Here is a 20,059-nt window from a genome sequence, read left to right as displayed (position 1 = left end):
TTTTCTTTTCTAAAAAGTGAGCTGTGGTAACAAACAAAACAACGACAACAACAACAAAAAACCCCTGAAAGCTTTTACAAAATTCATCACATACAAGGTTCCTTTCTGATATGGGGACATTGATGATCTCCAAAGTCTGAAAACTAAGCAAGAAGACCCAATGTGTGACATGGAATCTTAGAGCAGGAAGGGACCTTAGATAATCAGCTAGTCCTGCCATCCCTTTGGAGGTGATTTCATGTCATAGTTCCCCTGACCACTGCCCCAAACCTTTTCTATTCCCCTTTAAGCCTAATCTACCCCACCCCACCTATCTCTCAGATTTTACCTCCTACTTTCTTGAGGTCAAGGCTCTCCACTGGGAGATTCCTCAATTCTCTTCCTCTCCGTCTGAGACTTTCCTAGTTATTTTCACAATCTTTTTCTCCTTCTGACTCAGAAAGAAAAGCAGCTCCTCATTTCCAAGGTTAAATTGTTCCCTAGATTCCATCTCTTGCCATCTCCTGTAGGAGTTCTCTCTTCCCTCCCTTCTTGCATCTCCAATCTCTCCCTTTAAAAAAACAACAAAAACAAAAAACTGTATCCATGTCCTGTTGCCTACATGTTTAAATCTTCTGTGTCCTAATAGAATATAAGCTTCTTGACTCTATTATTCACTTAAACTACTGTCCCATCTTTCTCATTCCCTGTCTTTACCTCAAAACTTCTCAGAAGAATAGTCTGCATATAGTGCTAGTACTTCACTCACTTATAATCTGACTGCTACCTACCCTATCATGCCTGCTCAAAGATCTTTGGGATTTTTTTTTAATTTTTAAAAATTTACTCTGTTAAATAATTCAAAATTATACATAAAACTATTTTAACAATAATTTTTAAAATCTTGAGTTCCAAATTTTCTCCCTTCTTCCCATGCCTTCTCCTTCCTTGAGATGGTGAAAATTTTGATATTGATTATACATATGAAGTGATACAAAACCTATTTCCAACCATGTTGCAAAAGAAAATGCAAACAAAATAATACAATAAAAATAAAGAAAGTTTAAAAAAGTGTGCTTCTATCTGCATTCAGAGTTCATCAGTTCTCTCTCTGGAGGTAGATATCATTTTTCATTATTGGTTCTTTGTAATTACCTTGGATCATTGTCTTGATCAGAGTAATTAAGTCTTTCACAGTTGATCATCCTTACAATATTGCTATTGTTGTGTACAATGTTCTTTTTTTATTAATTTATTTTTAGTTTTCAATACTCACTTCCATAAGCTTTTGAGTTTTATACTTTCTCCCCTTGCCTCCCCACCTCCCTCCCCAAAACAGTGTGCAATCTGATACAGGCTCTACAGTTACATTCTTATTAAACATATTTTCACATTAGTCATGTTGTAAAGAAGAATTAGAGCCAATAGGAGGACCCACGAAAAAAAAAGAAACAAAACAAAACAGAAGGAAAAAATAGTATACTTCAATCTTTATTCAAACTCCATAGTTCTTTCTCTAGATGTGGATAGCATTTTCCATCATGAGACTTTTGGAGATGTCTTAGATCCTTGCATTGCTGAGAAGGACTAAGTCTATCCAAGTTAGTCATCACCAAACATGGCTGTTACTGTGTACAGCGTTCTCCCCTTTCTGCTCAGTTCACTCAGCATCAATCCATAAAGTCTTTCCAGGTTTTTCTGAAGTCTGCTTGCTCATCATTTCTTACAGCACAATAGTATTCCATTACATTCATATACCACAACTTGTTCAGACATTCCCCAATTGATGGGCATCCTCTTAATTTCCAATTCTTTGCCACTGCAAAAAAGAGCTGCTATAAATATTTTTTGTACATATGGGTCCTTTTCCCATTTTTATGATCTCTTTGTGATACAGAACTAGAAGTGCTATTGCTGGATCAGAGTATGTACATTTTTGTATTTTAGGCACAGTTCCAAATTATTCTCCAAAATGGTTGGATCAGTTCACAACTCCACCAACAACGTATTAATGTTCCAATTTTCCCACATCTTCTCCAACATTTATTATTTTGCTATTTTGTAGGTCTTTGGGATTCTTGTTTCCTCTTCATGAAATCTAAATAAGGGCTCTCCCTCAGGGTCTCTGCCACTATTAGCTTTCTCTTTTCTTTCTACATTCTCTCCCTTGGCAACTTCATTCATTCACATGGCTTCAACAATCATGTCAATGAAAAAGACACATTCATATTCTCCAAGACCAGATCTTTATTGTCAACTGTCTCCTGGATATCATCTGGCAGGGTCTGCTCTTCTAGGCCTGATGTGGTACCAGCAAAGATATTTCACCAACAACCCCATAGATTTTGTGGCCTTCGTGGGAATAAAGATGATCCAGGCAACCCTAGTAGTGAGTAAAATGGAGCATTCTTTAGATGAAGTAGAGAGAGCTTTGGATTTGGAGTCCGAGAACCCAGATTGAAATTCCAGTTCTGTTCCCTACTACCCATATAATTTTATACAGGTCCCTTATCCCCTCTGGGTCTTAGTTTCATTACTCATCAAATGAGGGTGTTGGACCCAATGACTTGAGGTCCCTTTCAGCTCTACCTCTACCAAGTGATCGGAGCCTTCTCATTGCCTCAGGCCCAGGACACTTATGAACAAGACAATTAGTCCTACTCTTTACTGGTACCATTTCTGTCATATTTTGCTGCCTCAGTTCATAATAAGAGCTAACATTGATGTAGAGTTTCAAGGGTTGCAAAACACCTTACATATACTTTATATACATTATTTCATTTGAATTTTTCGGTGATCCCGTGAGGAAAGTGCTACATGGGTGGTTTGCCAGCTCATTTTACAGATAAGCAAACTGAGACAGACAGGGTTAAATGACTTGCCCAGGGTCACACAACTAGTAAGTATCTGAGGCCAGATTTGGGCTTAGGAAAATGAATCTTCCTGACTCCAAGACCCTCCCTCTATCCACTGTGCCACACAGCTGCCCTGCCAACCTTCTCATTTTAAGAAACTCGGGCCCAGAGAGGTTAAGGAATATACTCAAAATTGCTCACACTGGTTGTGTCAGAGACTTCATTTGAACCCAGATCCTCCTACTCCAGATCTAGGGCTGCCCCCCCAACAGCTTTTTTTATGAACTTCTTCTTTATGTTGTGTATAGATAAATGAGTGCAAGTTGTATTCTTTTTTTTTTATCCCTGACGTATCCATTTATTCATATATTGTGGTTAAAAACCAAACTCCCTACTGTTCCAGGTGAGCATATTAGGAGTTTGATGCAATGTACTGTGTAGGCCTTTCATTCTCAAGCCTAATTATTAACAATGCATTTATACTCATTAGGATAAATAACGTTTACTGAGCCCTCAATCCTGATATGCAAAAGGAAAAACTTTTAAAATTCAAACATACTTTCATGGGCTGAGGCTTTCCTCCTGTGAGCAGGGAAACAAGAACTTTTGTGGGGACCTGGGGAAGGAACAGAGGAATAAGAAGAAACCACATAGCACGACGTATCTGTGTAGTTTTCAGAGGCTCAGATATTCCTCCCAAGGCTCTCACGTAATAATCCACTTCACCCTCACCCCTTCCCTTCTCAACCTTTCCTCACCAGCTTTCTTTCCACTGGACTCCTTTTTGTTTCTATTTTCTCAGACAATTAGCCCCCCCCCCCCCCCCCCCCCCACCCAGAAGCTTGCAGGCACCAGATGCAGGGGGAGAGAAAAAGGAGGGGAAGTGAGGAGTGGGGAGGGATATAGGGTGGGGCTCTCCACTTTCTGCCCAGGGAAATTTCAAAAGGGAGTGTCAGAAGCCGGGCAAATAGTGATTAAGGGGGAGGGAGTGACATTTACTGTCCACTGCAGGACTGAGCTGGTGTTGGCTGGAGAGCCTCCAAACTTTCCTTGCTGGTTATCTGGGGCCCTAAGATATGATTTAGACTGGCACAGCTTACTGACTTAACCAGACACTCCTTTACAAACACAGGGACTAGAGACACAAAAAGGAGGGGCTCTACCTCCCTACTGGAAGGATCCAGCCAAGAGGCAAGTCTAATATAACTTTTCCCTTTCTTGCTGTCTCCCCAAGCCCCTCTGCATTGCCAACTTCCAGTTATTTTGAAAGATAATCTTCAAGCCATCCTCCCCTCTAAAATATCACCCATTTTCCCAAGGCTTACTCCTTTCAGTTGGAAGCTCCCAGTTGCTATTGAATCCATAATCTGGCCCCACCCTAACTATCCAACCTGATTTCCCACTACACCCAACACACCCTCTGCTCCAGCCTAGTTGTCCCACTTCCTCTCTCTTCCTCCAAGGCCTTTATTCATACTCTTATCCTCAGCATGAATTTCCATTCCCCTCATTCTGTCTTTGATATTCAAATTCTCCCATCCTAGAAGACCCAGCTCTTCCTCCGCTTCCTCAGTGAAGCTTTCCTTGACAATATCAGCCCACTAGAATCTAATTCCTTTCTCACTTATTGTCTGTGCCCCACAATTACTGCCTAATTATATACTGCCCTATTTTTTTAATTGTACACATGGCACAATGTACCACTTAATTATATCAGTTTATAATACTGATTCCTATACGAATGCCTTAGGATTGTAGGATTTGAAGTTGGAAGGGACCTTTGAGAACATTTAATCTACCCTCCCCACTGATTTGATAAATGAGGAAACTGAGGCCCAGAGGAGTGAAGACGAAACCTAGTTCATCGGTTATTTTATGAGTTTGTCTCCCCGACTAGATTGCTAGCTCTTTGAGGTCGGGGACCATGCCTGATACTTCTTTGCATCATCCACGGTAGCTAGCACAGGGTGGGAGGCTTAGGAAATACTCCGTAAAGAGTTGTTGGTTGGTCCATTGGGGAAGGGAATAACTATTTATATGGCACCTACTAAGTGCCAGACACTCATATAAGTACTTTAGAAATGTTATCTCATTTGATTGATTGAGGTGATTGATTTTGGGGAGTCTGTGGGGAGCTTTGATTGCTATTGGGCTGTGGGTGGGATAACAGGGAAAATATAATTGGGTTTTCAGTGAGTGATTTTGCATGGGACCTGTAAGTGGGAATTTGTTTCAGATACACAAAGCCTTCTACTGCTCAGGCCACAATAACTGAAGAGGAAAATTCCTAATGAACTAATTCCTAATAAGATGTTAATAACTCACCTGCCAGGAGGCATAAATAGGAATAGAGAAAAGGGGCACTGCTTAACACAAAGGAATGAATTACTAATGCTTAAAAGAAGTCAGACTCCCCAACAAATTCGGGAGTTTACAATTCAGACTGGGCATAAGAACACTTGTCACAAAATAAGGGAAGAATTCTCTCCAATAACTGTAAAGGTTCAAGGAGCAGACTGAGTGCAGGATTCACTCTGCAGGGTTAGGGAGGAGACCTGGAGGCCGGTACTGTGGCTCCTGAAAGTGAAGAATCATCAAATGTCAGAGTTGGAAGGGACCACCTACAGGAAACCTTTCCTGACACCCTCCACCCCAATACTAGTGTCTTCCCTCTATAATTATTTCCAATTCGTCTTGTGTATAGCTTGTTTGTACATAGTTATTGCATGTTGTTTCCCTCCTTAGTCTGTGAGCTCCTCAAGGGCATCAACGATCTTGTGCCTTTCTTTGCATTCCCAGTACTTAGCACAGTGCCTGGACCACAGTAGGCACTTAATAAGCATTTATTGATAGACTAACAGGGGTTCTTCACCTGGGATCTGTGAGCTTGTTTTAAAAAAGAAATGTATTTTGATAACCATTTCAATATATTTATTATATATTGTAATCACATATAATTGTATGTAATTATAAATGTATTGTATATATGTTTCCTTTGTAATCCTATATATTTTATTTTATGCATTTTAAAAAATTTATTCTGAGAAGGGGACCAGGGCACACAGAAAGGTTAAGAACTGCATTTTATAAATTAAGGAATTAAGGCCCAGCAAGGTGAAGTGATTGCTCAAGGTCACACAGTAGAAAAGCCCCCAGGATAAGAACCCAGGTTTTCCAAGTCCAATAATGGAGCTTCTTTCCACTATTCCTTTTTGGGTAGATGAGGAATTTCTGGGCAGGGAAGCCTTCTGGAGACCATTTATAAACCACCACAAAGGTGGCCGCTTACTCCCTCTATACTTAGAGCTTGCTAGTTTTGTCCTTGGCCTTATGCCATTTCCTTTTAATTATATCTATCTATATACATACACACATATATACACATATATACATACATATATCTACTATATATATGTGTGTGTATTTTTTTATTTGCATCTGACTTTGAGAAAACTTAAAAGCTGACAGGCTCATTTGCTGAATGCTCCCAGAAACATGCACTTGGACACAGGCATAGATAAAGCGAAACAACATATAACTGAATAAGAGAGGTCAAAATGCTGATTGAGGTAAATGCTTGTTGAATTAAACTGAATTATGGCTTGGGGGATCAGAGAAGAAAGCTTCGTAGAGCAGGAGGCATTGTTCAAGTGCCAAACTGGAAGGGTCATCTGCTTACCTTGCCATAGCACCAGTTAAGCAAGCCCCTGTGAGTAAGTGTATCCCCACCCTTTTCCTTGGGCACAACCACCCCAGCTCTGAAAGTTCCCATTTCTGTTGGGACTTGACTTATATGATTAGAGCTTTCCTGCCCAGCTCAGAACATCTAAAAAATAAGAAGCTGTATATCCAGTATCTCAAGTGGTCTCCCTGACTTGCTATATGTGTCAAAGCAGTGGTAAAGGCTATGTCTGTTGAAATGCCAGTCCCTGGGTTTTGGGTGCTGGATCCACATCCACCCCCCTGGTGAGTGATTTGGCCCATTCTACAGATTCAACAAGCATTTGAGCATTCAAATTCATGAGCCAGGCAGTGAGTATACAAAGGTTTGCTAGTCCTCATGTATGCTTACATTCTATGGTACAAATAGGAATATAACTATTGAATACGAGAGGTATAAACAGAGTGCTCTGGGGGATGAGGGCAGCAGGGATTAGGTTGAATTCTCAGGCCTTGGCACCTAGTTGTATTTCTGTGTAGGGAGGGAAGGAGGACGGAGTGAAGTAAGGAGGAGGGAGTTAATATAGAGGGAGGAGCAAAAGATCACCGAAATGTTGAGCTTGGGTGACTGGAGGATGGTGGTACTACTGATAATAAATAGGGAAATTGGAGGGAGGGGCAGAGAAAAGACTGACACTGAGGTGGGGTGCAAAGATTTTTTTTTCATTTTGGATATAAAACCGGAGGTGCCCTTAGAGGTGGATTTACTCTCATTGAGGTCACAGTGCCTGTTCAGAGTTCAGGCCATTCTGTTCTCTTTTAGGTGTTTCCAAATCCCATTTTAGTGTCATGGCCTAAAAAGAAAAGTTTTCAGGGGTAACTGTGCATCCATGGAGTTTCTGAGGCAGTCAGGCTTGCACCTTATAACCCCACCTGGGGATGTTCCTAATCCTCCACCTGGACTGTTGTTGGAAGAAAGCTATAGTTACTGTGCTTCCCTCCCGCGTTCCCCTCCTTTTGCCTTGTGAGTAAGAACTGGGCTGCGTTTAATTGGTTAAGTTATGCCCAGGTCGTTTAAGGAGAAAACATAATTCTAGTAATTTTATTGGACTCAAGTTTCAGGCAAATGGAAATAAAATTGCCTTTTAAAAGTGAAAGATACATACAAGTGAATAAAACAATAATAAAAAAAAAAGCCACCCGCGATTCCTGATAAATGGTATAAGGCATTTTATGATATGTTGGAGGAGAGAGAGAGACACCCAGGGGAAAAGGGAGGAGAAAAAACAACAACCCTAACACTGCTTTCTTTTCTGCCATTCTCTTTCAAAGGAATTTAATTTGCCTGTTATAAAGTGAAGCATGAAAAGCTACTGGTAAAATTGGTACTTGTCCCACTTGGTGCTCAGAGCTTAATAGTACAGGTGGACGCAAGCGGCTGACTGCCAAATACTTTTGGTTTAGAGGGAGGGGTGGGAGTGCATTCTCAGAACCACTCCTGGAATGGCTTAGCTTGCTTCACACAAATCAATGACAACCTCCTGTCGGCTGCAGGCACCCATGAGCTACTTTTCACTTTAATTCCTATAAAGCGACACTGGTGGCTTTTATGATAGGAGCCGGGCTGGAGAAAGGAGACCGAAGGGACAGCAAGGTGGGTTAGCATCGGAATCTTTTCTCCCGATCTCTATTGAGGATTAAGAGGAGGGAGTCAGGAAAGGGGAACCGATGGGGGAGAGCGTAAAGAGGAAAGGAAAACGGTTTGTTTGTGAAAGTTTCTGCTGGTGGTGCAGGGCCGGATTTCATAGCGCCTGGGTAGAGCAGGCGTTTTCTTTTCATAAAGTGATCCTTTTCTCTTGGTTGGGGGGGGGGGGGTAAGAGTGGGGCGAAGTGGGTAAGGGAGGTCGGGACGGCGGAGTCTGTCTTCTTTCAGCATTGTCACACATAGCTCGCTAGGGTGGGTTAGCACGAATTCGTATCGGATCCTATCCCCGCCACTGTTCCCTTTATTGCCCAACCTGCAAAACTGGGGATTTGAAATCCCTTGGCGGATCATACAAAACGTGTCCACTCCAATTTACCCCTCGCCACCTCCTCCCTCCAAACAAGGCAGGTTGAAGTCAACAGTGAATTGGGGGGAGGAACCCCAAACCAGTAGGATCTCTCACATTCACTCCTTCCAGAGACAGGCTCTATCATCCTATGGGGGGGGAGCAGGTGTTGGGGGGAGTGGTGAAACTGCCTGGAAGTCTTTTAGGTGATTAAAAGAAATAGGTTAATTAATGCATGTAGGTGGTTAGTTTAAGTCCTCTTTCCACCTCCATTCATTACTAGATTCTAAACTTTAACCAGCTACAGCCGTAACCAATCCTTGCCAAATCTGAGTCGGGGCTGGGGGTGGGGGGTGGGGTGGAAGGGGCACTGAAAGCTTTATTTAAAAGGTTCTGCGGGTTTCACGCGAGCCTCAGTTCGGCGACTGCGAGGAAGGGCGTCGTTGGTTGCTGCTGTACTCTACAGGTTGCGGGGAAAGCCACCCAGGTCCTTCAGCAGCCCCCAAAGCTGTGCTACAAATTAGCAAGGGAAAGGGAAGGCAGACGCTGCAATCTCTATCTCCACTGTGTTCTCTCTGGAGTTTAGGCAAGGATGTGGAGCTAGGAGGTTCGCCTTGCTTGCTCTATCCCGGGTGACCCTGGACTCTGCTGGGGGGAGGGGGGAAGCCGAATGGGCTCCCCCTCTTTGTGAGAGGGGGGAGACAGACCAGACAGAGGGTCGCGTTCCCGAAGATGCCATGCAGATTTCTATCTTCTCACTGCTGTGGTTTGGGTGTGTGGAGAGCTATGCAGTTGTGACTGTCTAAAGACTTTGTCCTTGGCTGTAGGAATAGGTTGACTCGGCTGGAGTACTTGAGATGCCGGCCTTGGGATGCCTCTGGCTAGGTTAACTGGGTGTTCACTCCATCCGTAGACCAGGCTGAAATGCATACTCTGTTTCCCTAAAGTTTGAGTGGAGTAAATCCGAAATTCCTTGAGGGCTGAAATCTGCGGGGAAAGCAGAATGCTATTTCTGGGTCTGAGCCGTAGCCCTTGCAAAGAGCAGGAAATGAACCAGGATCTTGGCTCCAGGTCCCCTCCCTTGCCTCACAGAGCGAGTCCTGCACTCGGTCTGCTCCCTGTTCCTTTGCACTTGTTGACGAAGTTGCTTGGAAAGCATGCTTCCCTTATTTCGTGAAAAGTGTTTCTGTGCCCTAGTCTAAGTTGTAAACTCCTGTGCTTGGATGGGGGTTTGGGGGGGGGGGGGATTCTGCTTTTCTAACACCTACTATACAGAAAAGGCCTTTTCGAGATAGGATGTGTTCAATCCATTTATATTTGACTGATTGGCTAATCAGTGAACTGTTAGAACCCCTCTACGTTCAGTATTTTTTAAATGATAATGAATCGGCAGGAATAATCCGATTCTTTCCTCTCTTCGTAAAATGTCGGAGTCGTTTGTGGAAGCAGACAGAGGGAAGAATGCCAAGTTCGAGTTTCTCCCACCACCTCCACCTCCCCAACTTCAACTCCTTATGAAACTTTCACCCAACTAAATGGCAAAACTTAAATTCTCCAAAGGGCTTGGTGGACCCCACTAAACTCACCTCATTGGGTGTGGCCAAGAAAGGAATCCAGATGTAGTGTACTTGTCCTCCCTCCCTGACTCTCTCTCTGCTCCTTCCAAGGGCCTAAGCTAGGAAAAATGCCTAAGAAAAGCACCTAGCATCTGCTTTCCCCAGTCTTTCCTGGGGTAAATCTCTTCAACTGATATAACTTTGAGAAAACACACACACACACACACACACACACACACAATAAAGTGGATACATAATAATCCATTACAATTTGCAGAAAATACCAAAAATAATCATACTTTGACTCAGTAATCTCAGTACTGAGAACATGCTCTTAAATATCAAAAAGGAGTAAAAAGGAACTATCTATTAAAATATTTATAGCAGCATTATTTGCAATTGCAAAAACCTAGAAGCAACATAAATGTCTAGAGAATGACTGGGCAAATTGTGCTAGGTTAATATAATGAAATTTTGTAATAAAATTAAAGTTGATAAATCTGAGGAATATAAAGAAAGCTGGAAGGACCTTTATGAAACAGTTCAAAGACGAATCTTTGAAGAACAGTTCACTCTACATGTTCTGGATGAGAGGGAAAATGTATAGGCTAGGGATGAACAAAGATTGTTGAAGGGGACTCAAGTTGTTATGAACCTGTTATGTGTTGAGATTGATTTATTCCAATGGCAATAGATGTAAAATAAGTTGAATTGGATTTTTTCTTTAAAATTAACTTTATATCATTGAAATGCCAATTAAAATCTCTTGAATTTATCTAGAATTTAAGTAATTTTTTTCCCTCAGATTTTGTATCAGCTGGGTGAGATCACTATTTTTAGCCCCATATTAAAGATGAGAAAGATTAGGTACAAAGGGTTAAAGTGACTGCTTGAGATCACAACAGCAAGTCAGTGGTTAAAGCAGATCTAGAAACTAGGATTTGAGTTTTCCGGTCCTGTGCTCTTTCTACCACACTATATACAGCTATATAGATGGCTACTAGAGATGGAACCATTGGCACCACTAATAAGCTCATGGTGAAATTGACTAATTTCATAAATAGCCTGTTTCAGAACTGGGAAGTACCATACAGATCATTGAATTACCCCCCTCCCCCCTTTTCACCTCCCTTGTACCTAAGCGTTCTCATCTGTAATATGAGGCTAAAAATAGCTATCTCACCCAGATGATAAATACAAATCTCTTGAGGGAAAAAAAATTTACAGTCTAGATGAATTTAAGAGATTATTTTAATTGGCGTTTCAATGATAAAGTTAATTTTAAAGAAAAAAATCCAATCCAACTTATTTTATATCTATTGCCTATATATATATATATATATAGATAGATAGATAGCTGCATATCATCTCTGCCACTTGTTATCTATGTGATCTTGGGCAAATCATTTAATCTTCCCAAGCCTAAATTTCCTTAACTATAAAATGAAGAGGTTGGACTATATGAAATCTAAATTCCCTCATAGCTCTAAATCTGTGATCCCTGAAGGATGGTTAGAATTTGGGGAGAGAGAGAAGAAATTCCCCCTGAGGGAAGTGGCCTGAGTAAAGTGGAGTTGGAGAAGAGCAAAGATCTAGAGGGCACTTATGGGATGAATGGGAGAAGAGGATGGGCAGGTATCTGGGCAAAGTTCTCAGCCCCTCTTCACAGAACGCTATTTGTATTATTAGCTTCTTTGTCTTCAAACAGTGGCCAACAAGAAGGAGGTCACCGGCCAAGCTGTGGATTCACGAGCCATTTTTGAGAGAAAAGGAGCCCCCCCAAAATAACTTCCACTAGCAGAATAATATCGACAGTTTCTGAGAAAGAAAGTGACCTATTGCATGCCATATCTGCTGTAATGACAATGTGGCAGAAGTTCATAGAATCATTTGACTTTTAGAGCCATAAGGATCATAGCAATCCTGTAGTACAATCTATTCATTTTATAGAAGGGGATGGGGAGAGAGGGAGAAGGAGGAAGCGGAAGAAATGATTAGAGAGAAGGTAATTTGCTGAAATCTAGACTAAGAACCTAGGACTTCTGATTGTCAATCAAGTCCCCTTTCCAATGAGCTAGGCTGCTTAGAACAGTTCATAGCTGATGGCCCACAGCAGCCTGAGGGTCCTGACCGACTGGATGGCCACAGTCCATTTGAGTAGAGGCTAAGATAAGGCAAATCCTGAAGCTCTAGCCTCCCTCTATTTCAGTTGGCCCTTTACATCTGTTCAAATAAAATGATGCTGGACTGATTTTTTAAAAGACAAGCACAGCAGCAATAAATATTCAGGGCCATTTGGGCTATTTAATTCTCTTTCTGTCTTGAACAGCATAATAGGTTTAAGATAACTGCCTCTAAAATTAACCATCCTTTTATTTTTTTTCCTTGAGAAACGTGTCCCGATAAATCTTTTCTTGGGAGGTGAATGTCATATCAAGTGGAATTTGTGGGTTTTCTTTCACCTGGGCCATCAGCAGACGAGAATTAGAAAGAATTTTTTTCTCTTATGTTTGAGATCAGGAGATTATCACACTTCATTTAAATTCGGGGGGTGGGGGAAGAAGGAGGTGATTTAAAAAATTCAGGTGATCATGGTGATAAAGGTGGTCCACACCAGGATCTTTGTTGGTATTTACACTAATTACACAGGTGTATAATGGTACACCACTGTTTGTTTGCTCCATCCTCACTCAGTCACCCAATAGTACAGGTTGGGCCAGTGAGATGGCTGTACAGTTTATTTTCTTTTGGCTGGGAACTGCACATATGAATAGAGGGAGGGGAATCTGGGGTTGAGAGATTTCTGCCAAAAGCAATTTGGAGTCTCCTTCATATTAGTCAGAGATTGTGTTTTTCCTTTCTGAAGCTGCCTGTCTCATACCAACTTCCATGGAGTTGTGCATGTGTGTGTTTCTCTTTTCAGTTTTTTTTTTCTTTTTGATGATTTGTTAGCTTTCTCACGACTTGGCACAAGTGAGAGAAAATATTAAGAAAGAAAAAGGAAATGATAGTAGTGATAATAAATCCTTACAGTATAACCCTGCTGTATTATTGTCCCCACTTTACAGATGAGGAAACTCAGATACAGAGAAATTAAGTGACTTGCTCAACACCAGATGGCCAATAAATGTCTGAGGCAGGATTTAAACCTGAATCTTGGATGTTACTACTTGATAAAAAATACTATTGCAAGATCATGTAGACTTAATTTAACTAGAGTATAACAAATAATTGAAAGGAGCATTTATCTTCAATAGATGAATGCTTTATTCCTAAAACTACATTATAAAATGGATTTCACTTTGTTGTAGAATTGGGCATGGAATTTTTTAACTGTCCTTTTCCCTTTTCTGAAGTCTTGCTCTTTATCCCTTTCCTAATGCACTCTTATAGTTCATAAAAAGAAGAAAACATGCTTCAATTATCGTCTTTGATACAGCTGCTCCCAAATCTAGATCTCTAGCCCTGATTTTACTCCTGAGCTCCAAAGCTCCTGCTCCACAGGACACCTCCAACAGGATATGCTACCATCATCTGAAACTCAGTATGTCCCAAACTGAGCTTATTATCATTCCCCTTAAACCTGCTCCACTTGAATTTACTATTATTATTATTATTATTATTATTGTCTATGGCACAACCACTTGGCCCATATTTGAAACTTTGGTATTAAAAGATCATAAAATTTAAGGCTGAGTGGGGCCTTACTAGCTTCAATCTTCCTTTCTAGGCTTAATTAATTTTATTTTCCTGGATGTATTTTAGGTTCAAGTCCAACTATCCTATTTGCTGCTCCTGAATTTGAAATTGTATCTTTTACTTCTGGGCCCTTGTCCAAGCCTTACACCTTCCAAACCTGTCAAATGCATACCTTCCTCGCGTCTATCTCTTAAGATGCCTTAGTTTCATTCAAGGGTCAACTCTTGTCTGTGAGTCATTTCTTACGAATTCCCCTAGTTCTTAGTGTTTTCCCCCATCTCAAATTGTTGAGTATACACTTGTGTGTTTACTTGTTGTATCTCCCCAGTAGGAAGTAAGCACCTGCAGGGTAGGAGTTATTTCAATTCTTGTCTCGGTATCCCTAGGACCTGGCTAGTACTTTGCAAATAGTAGGTGCTTAATAAATGCTTATGGGAATGGACTTTAGTCCATTAAGCTCATTTTACATATGAGGAAACTCGGACAGTGAGAAATTACATGACTCTAAAAGGTTTCTTAGGTGGTAGGGCCAGGATTCAAACCTGTCTCCAAAAGCCGTCTCCACTACACCTTGCTCTCATTGTAAAAGAGGTGAAGGGTGAATCAATTGGTTGCTGCCTCAAAAAAAGAAAAACCTCTCAAATCCATTCCCTACTTTGTATTCTTCTCTTCCTCTATGAACCGTAGTTCATTACCATGGACCAGGACTATTGCAGTAACTGCCCAACTAAGACTTCTATCTTTAATCTCTCTCTTCTCCAACCCATCCTTGATAACAAGAGTGATAGATCACTCTTCCTTTTGTATAGGGCTGGTCATCACTTCTCACCTCAAAACCCTTTAATGGTTCCCCTTTACCCACAGAATAAGATTCAAATCCCTTTGTCCCTGAAAGACCTTCCACAATATGGTACCACCCTACCTTTTCAGCCATGTACTTGACACTCCAGCCAAATTGCTATTTTCCCATCTCTGATTTTCTCCCTCATACTGCCTTTGTGTAAGCCTATAGTGTCTTTCTTTATCCTCTTTACCTATAAAATCTTACTTACACTTAATGGGCACCTCAAATGCTACTTCCTCCATGAAGGCTTCCTTGATTCTTATCTTCTTCTGGCCTCACATGACATGCAGTTTTATGCATTCTCTCCAATAGGATCTCTGTTTTCTATTGGAGGGAAACAAAATATGCACAACAGACAAAAAGTTTCTAGAGGGAAGGCACTGGTTTCTGGGAGGAAAGGAGAGTGGTTAGTACAGTCATCCTGTTGGTTAGGGGCTCAGCCTGACTTTTAAAATAAATAAGTAAATAAATTGATGACTATATTTTAGTATAATTGGTTTTCCTTTGTAATCCTATGTATTTTATTTTATTCATTTATGAGTATTATTCTGAGAAGGGTCCATAGCCTCACTGAACTGCCAAAGAGATCCTGTTGCTGTTGGAGGTGGTGCTTGAGAATTTTGAAGGAAGATAGACATTCTGTATGGCTAGAGGTGAGGAGGGAGTACATCCCAGGTATGGATGACAGCTTTCAAATGCCCAAAGGTAGGAAAGATTGTGGTGCTTTCAACAGAAATAGAGAGATTAGGAAGAAGGAGACTGTAAGCTCACTGAAGGCAGCAATTGTATCTATTAACAGTGTTATGTCTCCCTCAACCCCTAGTACAGTGTTCTTCAGACAGAAAGTACCTAATATGTACCTGTGGAATTAAATTGGGACAAATCTCATACTTTCCCAGATACATTCTCTCTGATTTCTATGTGATCAAGCAGCAGTTGATGGGTTTTTCCTATGTAACAATGCTGGTGCTTCTTCCTCTAGTTGTTGGAGGTATTGGCCTTCTCTGATCTCCCGTGCAAAGTAATCTCTTCCTCTTTATATTTTCCCAGAGCTCTTAGTTTTGATCTCTCCATTTTGATCTCTCTTTTCTTTCTGGAAGATTTTACCTTTTTTTTTTCCTTCTACTTGTTCCAGATTCTGTCCCTTAGAGTAAGTTTCTTGAGAGCAGAAACTGTCTTTTTTTAAAAAAAAAAAAAAAGTCTGTATCTCCAGTGTCTGGAACATAGCCCTTAGTGATGTTTGTTGAATCAAACAGAATTGTGTTTCCTGTTGTGAGAATCAGGCCTTTTGTCTGCTTAGAATCCATTCCCTGATCTCATTTCATTGGAAGAGTGATGGTGTTCCTTTACCACAAGATTAATTTATCTCTTGTTTCAACCCATCAGTCACTTCTCAAGAAATGCATCCTTTCCAATAGCATCTTCCCATAAAAAAGTTAAGTGAGATGATCTAATGTAGACCGACAATTCATGTCTCTTTCTGCTTTTTTATTTGACCATTTTTTTTTAACAGAAAAGATGTGTGCTAAATTTAAGTTTAGTATTTTGGAATCAATGTTGTCCTTTGTATTTAACACGAATCTTGTTAGGATCATACAATCCAAGATTTGGAGCAAGAAGAGAGGTTAGAGGTCATTCAGTCCAGCCTCCACATTTTATAGATGAGGTCCAGAGAGGTTAAGTGCCCAGGATCACAAAGCTGGTACATGATTGAAACAGGATTTGAACCCAGGATGGTCCATCTCCTATGCTTCCCTGCCCTTTGATGCCTTTTACTGTTTTCTTCATTTACACTTCTACAATCACGTGAATGTTGTTCTTTTGGTCCTGTCTTCTTCACTCTGCGGTAGGTCATACAGTTCTTTCCAGATTTGTTTGAAATCTTCATATTTGGCATCCCTTAGGCACAATAATATTCCATTACATCCATATAGAATAATTCATTTGGCCACCAGTCAGTCATTGGGCCATAATTTATTTTTACCCTTCTGCTATAGTGCTGTGGTGAATATTTGGGAGATGTGGGACCTTGGAAGAACACTTAAAGAATTTATGTCTTTAGCATAGGTGTTACTTCTACTGACAGATCAAAATGTTTCCTCACCTTAGAAAGTTATCTCTGTGTGCTGCTGTGGCCAAAACTGATTTGACATTGTGGCCTGCCTTCTAGTGAGGAGCTCCTTGGACCTTCATTTAGCTGATCCTTGGATGACAGGCACACAATCTGTCAAGGGGCCAGTACTCAAAGCTAGGTTGGACCTTCCAGAGCGTGGCCTTCAGGAACCCAGGGTCACTTGCAAGTCATAATAATGCATTGGAGAAGGAAGAATATTAAGATTTTACCTTGAAAGTCTTTTTTTTTTTTTTTGACAGATCCATTATGTGGCTGACATTGACCTAGGCAAGTTAAATGCAAATCAGATCCAAATATAAATAAGACTTTTCTAAATGATTTCCCTTAACTCTAGGACAATACTGATGTAGATACTCATGGGAACATAGGCTTTATCTTCCTCCCTCCCTCTCCTGCCTTTTCCCTCTCCACCCCCCTTCCCCCCTTTCTCTTTCTTGCTTGTGTTCTTGCCCTGTAAGATAATTTGGATAGACTAGGATTTCTAGATTCTGGATTGCTCTGGCAAGCTTTTGCCAACTAGTTCCAAGATGATGGTCCTGATAGGGTTGCTTCTGAGATAACAGTGGTGTTGGTATTGGCTGGTTTGTCCATGTTTTTGATGAGTTGATAGTGGAAATTATTGAAAAGATGTTGGTTCATAGATTCTCTTTGAAAACTTACCCCCTGCCCCAGCACCACTTCCCTATCATGTCCCCAGCCCTGAAGCTATAGAACAAAGCAAAATCTTGAATCTAACACAGGAAAACTTCTATTAGCCAGACCCCAGCTATGTGGTGCCCCAGTTAGACAGAGATTGGTCGGGGAATAGGGTAGGTCAAGAAAGTTGCTTGGGAATAAGCATTTAACCTTTGAAGAAAGAAGAGAATTACAAGGAAAGTTCATTTTAGGAATTTATCTAAATTTGTAGTTGTCTTGGGATCAGTGCAGAGTTGCAGCTTGCTAAAATTACCATTTTCCACTCCTCAAATGTTATACTTCCTCAAATGAGATATTTGTAAAGTGCTTAGCACAGTGCCTGGCACATAGTGCTGTATAAATGTTAGCTATAAGATCTTTTTCAACAAACAGAATCATAGAATCTCAGAGTTTTTAAAAAAAGAAACTTCAGAAACCATCAAACCTGTATGTGAACAAGAATCCCCTTGACCACATCTCCAAGTATTTATCTGCCCTTTATTTGAGATATTGAGGGGAAAACCACTTCCTACCTCCTGGACAGCTCAATTCTAGACTTTTGGACAGCTCTAATTGCTGAAAGAGGCAGCTAGGTGGTGCCATGGATAAAGTACAGGGCCTGGAGTCAGGAAGACTTGAATTCAAATCCATCCTCAGACATTTAACTAGCTGTGTAACACTGGGCAAGTCACTTCACCCTGTTTGCCTCAGTTTCCTCATCTGTAAAATCAGCTGGAGAAGGAAATGGTAAACTATTGCAGTATTTTTTGCCAAGAAAACCCCAAATGGGGTCATGAAGAGTCTGACATGACTGAAATAACTGAGCAGCAACAGCAACATTTGCTAAAAGGCTTTACATAAGCAAGGTGGCAGAGGGAAGAGAGCACCGGATTTCAAGTTGGAAGACCTGGGTTCCAATCTCCGCTCTGCTATTTATTGCTTATGGGACAGTGGGAAAATTGCTTGACCCCTCTGGGTTTCAGTTCCCTCTATAAAATAAAGGAGTTGAAATATGGGGTGGTGGAAAGAATGCTAACTCTGGAATCAGAGATTCTAGTTCAAACACTGTTTCCCCACCCCACCGTACCACTACCTGTGTAGCCTTGAGTACGTTACTTTGCCTCCCTTAACCTCAATAAAATGAGAAGTTTGGATTAGGCATCTCTGAGTTTCCTTCTGACTCTACATCTATGATCCTGTGATCTCTCAGACCTCCTTCCTGCTCTAAATCTATTGATATAAGCCTCAATCTGCTTCTCTGGAACTGCTTTCCATTATTCTCCATGTTTCCTTCTTGGGTCAAGTTCCTCTTCTAATTGGCAGCCTTTAAAATGTGTGAAGACAGCTTATATATCTCCCATCAATCCACCCAAATCTTTTCTCTAGTGAAAGTATTCCTAAAACCTTCAGCTGACCCTCATGTGACATGGCACAGTCTTGAGGCCATTTTCCATCCTGATCCCTCTCCTCTGTAATCTCTCCAGCTTGTTAGTGTTAACCTTAAAAGATGATGCCCAAATGTGGTCTCCTTAGAGTACGTTTCACCCGGTTCTGTTGTTGTTCAGTCATGTCTGACTCTTCGTGACCCCATTTAGGATTTTCTTAGCAAAGATACCAGAGTGGTTTGCCATTTCCTTCTCCAGCTCATTTTACAGATGAGGAAACTGAGCAAACAGTTATGTGACTTGCCCATGGTCACACAGCTAATAAATGTCTGAGGTTAGATTTGAACTCTTCCTAACTCCAGGCCTGGGTGCTTTATCCACTGTGCCATGTATCTGCCCAATTCTAGATCCTCCCAACTATACTATCATCTCCCCCACATCTTGAGATCACATGGAAAGTGCAGTCAGTATTAATTAAGGGCTTGCTTTCTAGATTTCGTAGGAGCCCTGAGTTAGATTTCCACCTTGCTAGGGTTCAGTAGAATACACAAAGTTTCATAACATGACATAGGGTCCTTGTGCTCGTGTTTGTGTGACATAGTGGTCTCCCAAACACTTTCCTTGAATGTTCTGGGGACCACATTGTAGGAAGAACATTAGCAAGCTAGAAAACATCCGAAGGAAGGCAAATGAGACTGTGAAGGACCTTGAGGTCAGGCCACACGACAGTCAGTGGAAGGACCTGGGGATGTTTTGTCTTGGGAGAGAACACTTGGAGGGGAACGTGATAACTATCTCCAAGTATTACAGTGACCATCATTTCAGAGATAGATTCGATTTATAATTTACAGGGAAGAGCTAGAGGCATTGGGTGGAACTTGCAAAGGGGAAGATTTAGACTTGAAAAATTTCCTAGTAATAATAATAAAAGATACATATATGGCATTTCACATTATGCCATTTTTATTATCACAACCCTGGGTGGTAGGGAGGAAATATTATTATCCCCATTTTACAGATGAAGAAGCTGAGACTCAAGGTTAAGGGACTATGGTCAAAAAAGATAGTAAATACCAGAGGTGAGACTTGAATCAAGTCTCTCAGTCCAGCGCACTTTCTGCTATATGTCTTTTTTTTTTAAATTTTTATTTAATTTTTAATTTATGAAATAAAACAAGCATTACCATAACCTAGTAGAATAAAACAGATGGTTGTACATGA

The 20,059-nt window shown here is 40.9% G+C and overlaps 1 protein-coding gene across 3 annotated transcripts in view; it reads left to right on the top strand.

Moving 5' to 3' along the window:
- The window catches only part of ZBTB7C (zinc finger and BTB domain containing 7C), a 231,991-nt gene that overhangs the window by 65,941 nt on the left and 145,991 nt on the right, over positions 1–20,059 (top strand). For 2 of the 3 annotated variants that reach the window (XM_027868748.1, XM_027868749.1), the window contains exon 1: positions 7,972–8,148. The exons of the other annotated variant lie outside the window; for it this stretch is intronic. The gene's annotated coding sequence lies outside the window, so the exon portion shown is untranslated. Of the gene's footprint in view, positions 1–7,971; positions 8,149–20,059 lie in introns of those variants that run through there. 3 annotated transcript variants of the gene reach the window in all.

The sequence above is a fragment of the Vombatus ursinus genome, unplaced genomic scaffold (genome assembly GCF_900497805.2).
Source record: "Vombatus ursinus unplaced genomic scaffold, bare-nosed wombat genome assembly UNPS02014791.1, whole genome shotgun sequence".
In the NCBI taxonomy this organism is placed as follows: domain Eukaryota; kingdom Metazoa; phylum Chordata; class Mammalia; order Diprotodontia; family Vombatidae; genus Vombatus; species Vombatus ursinus.
This window is presented reverse-complemented; position numbering and strand designations above follow the sequence as displayed.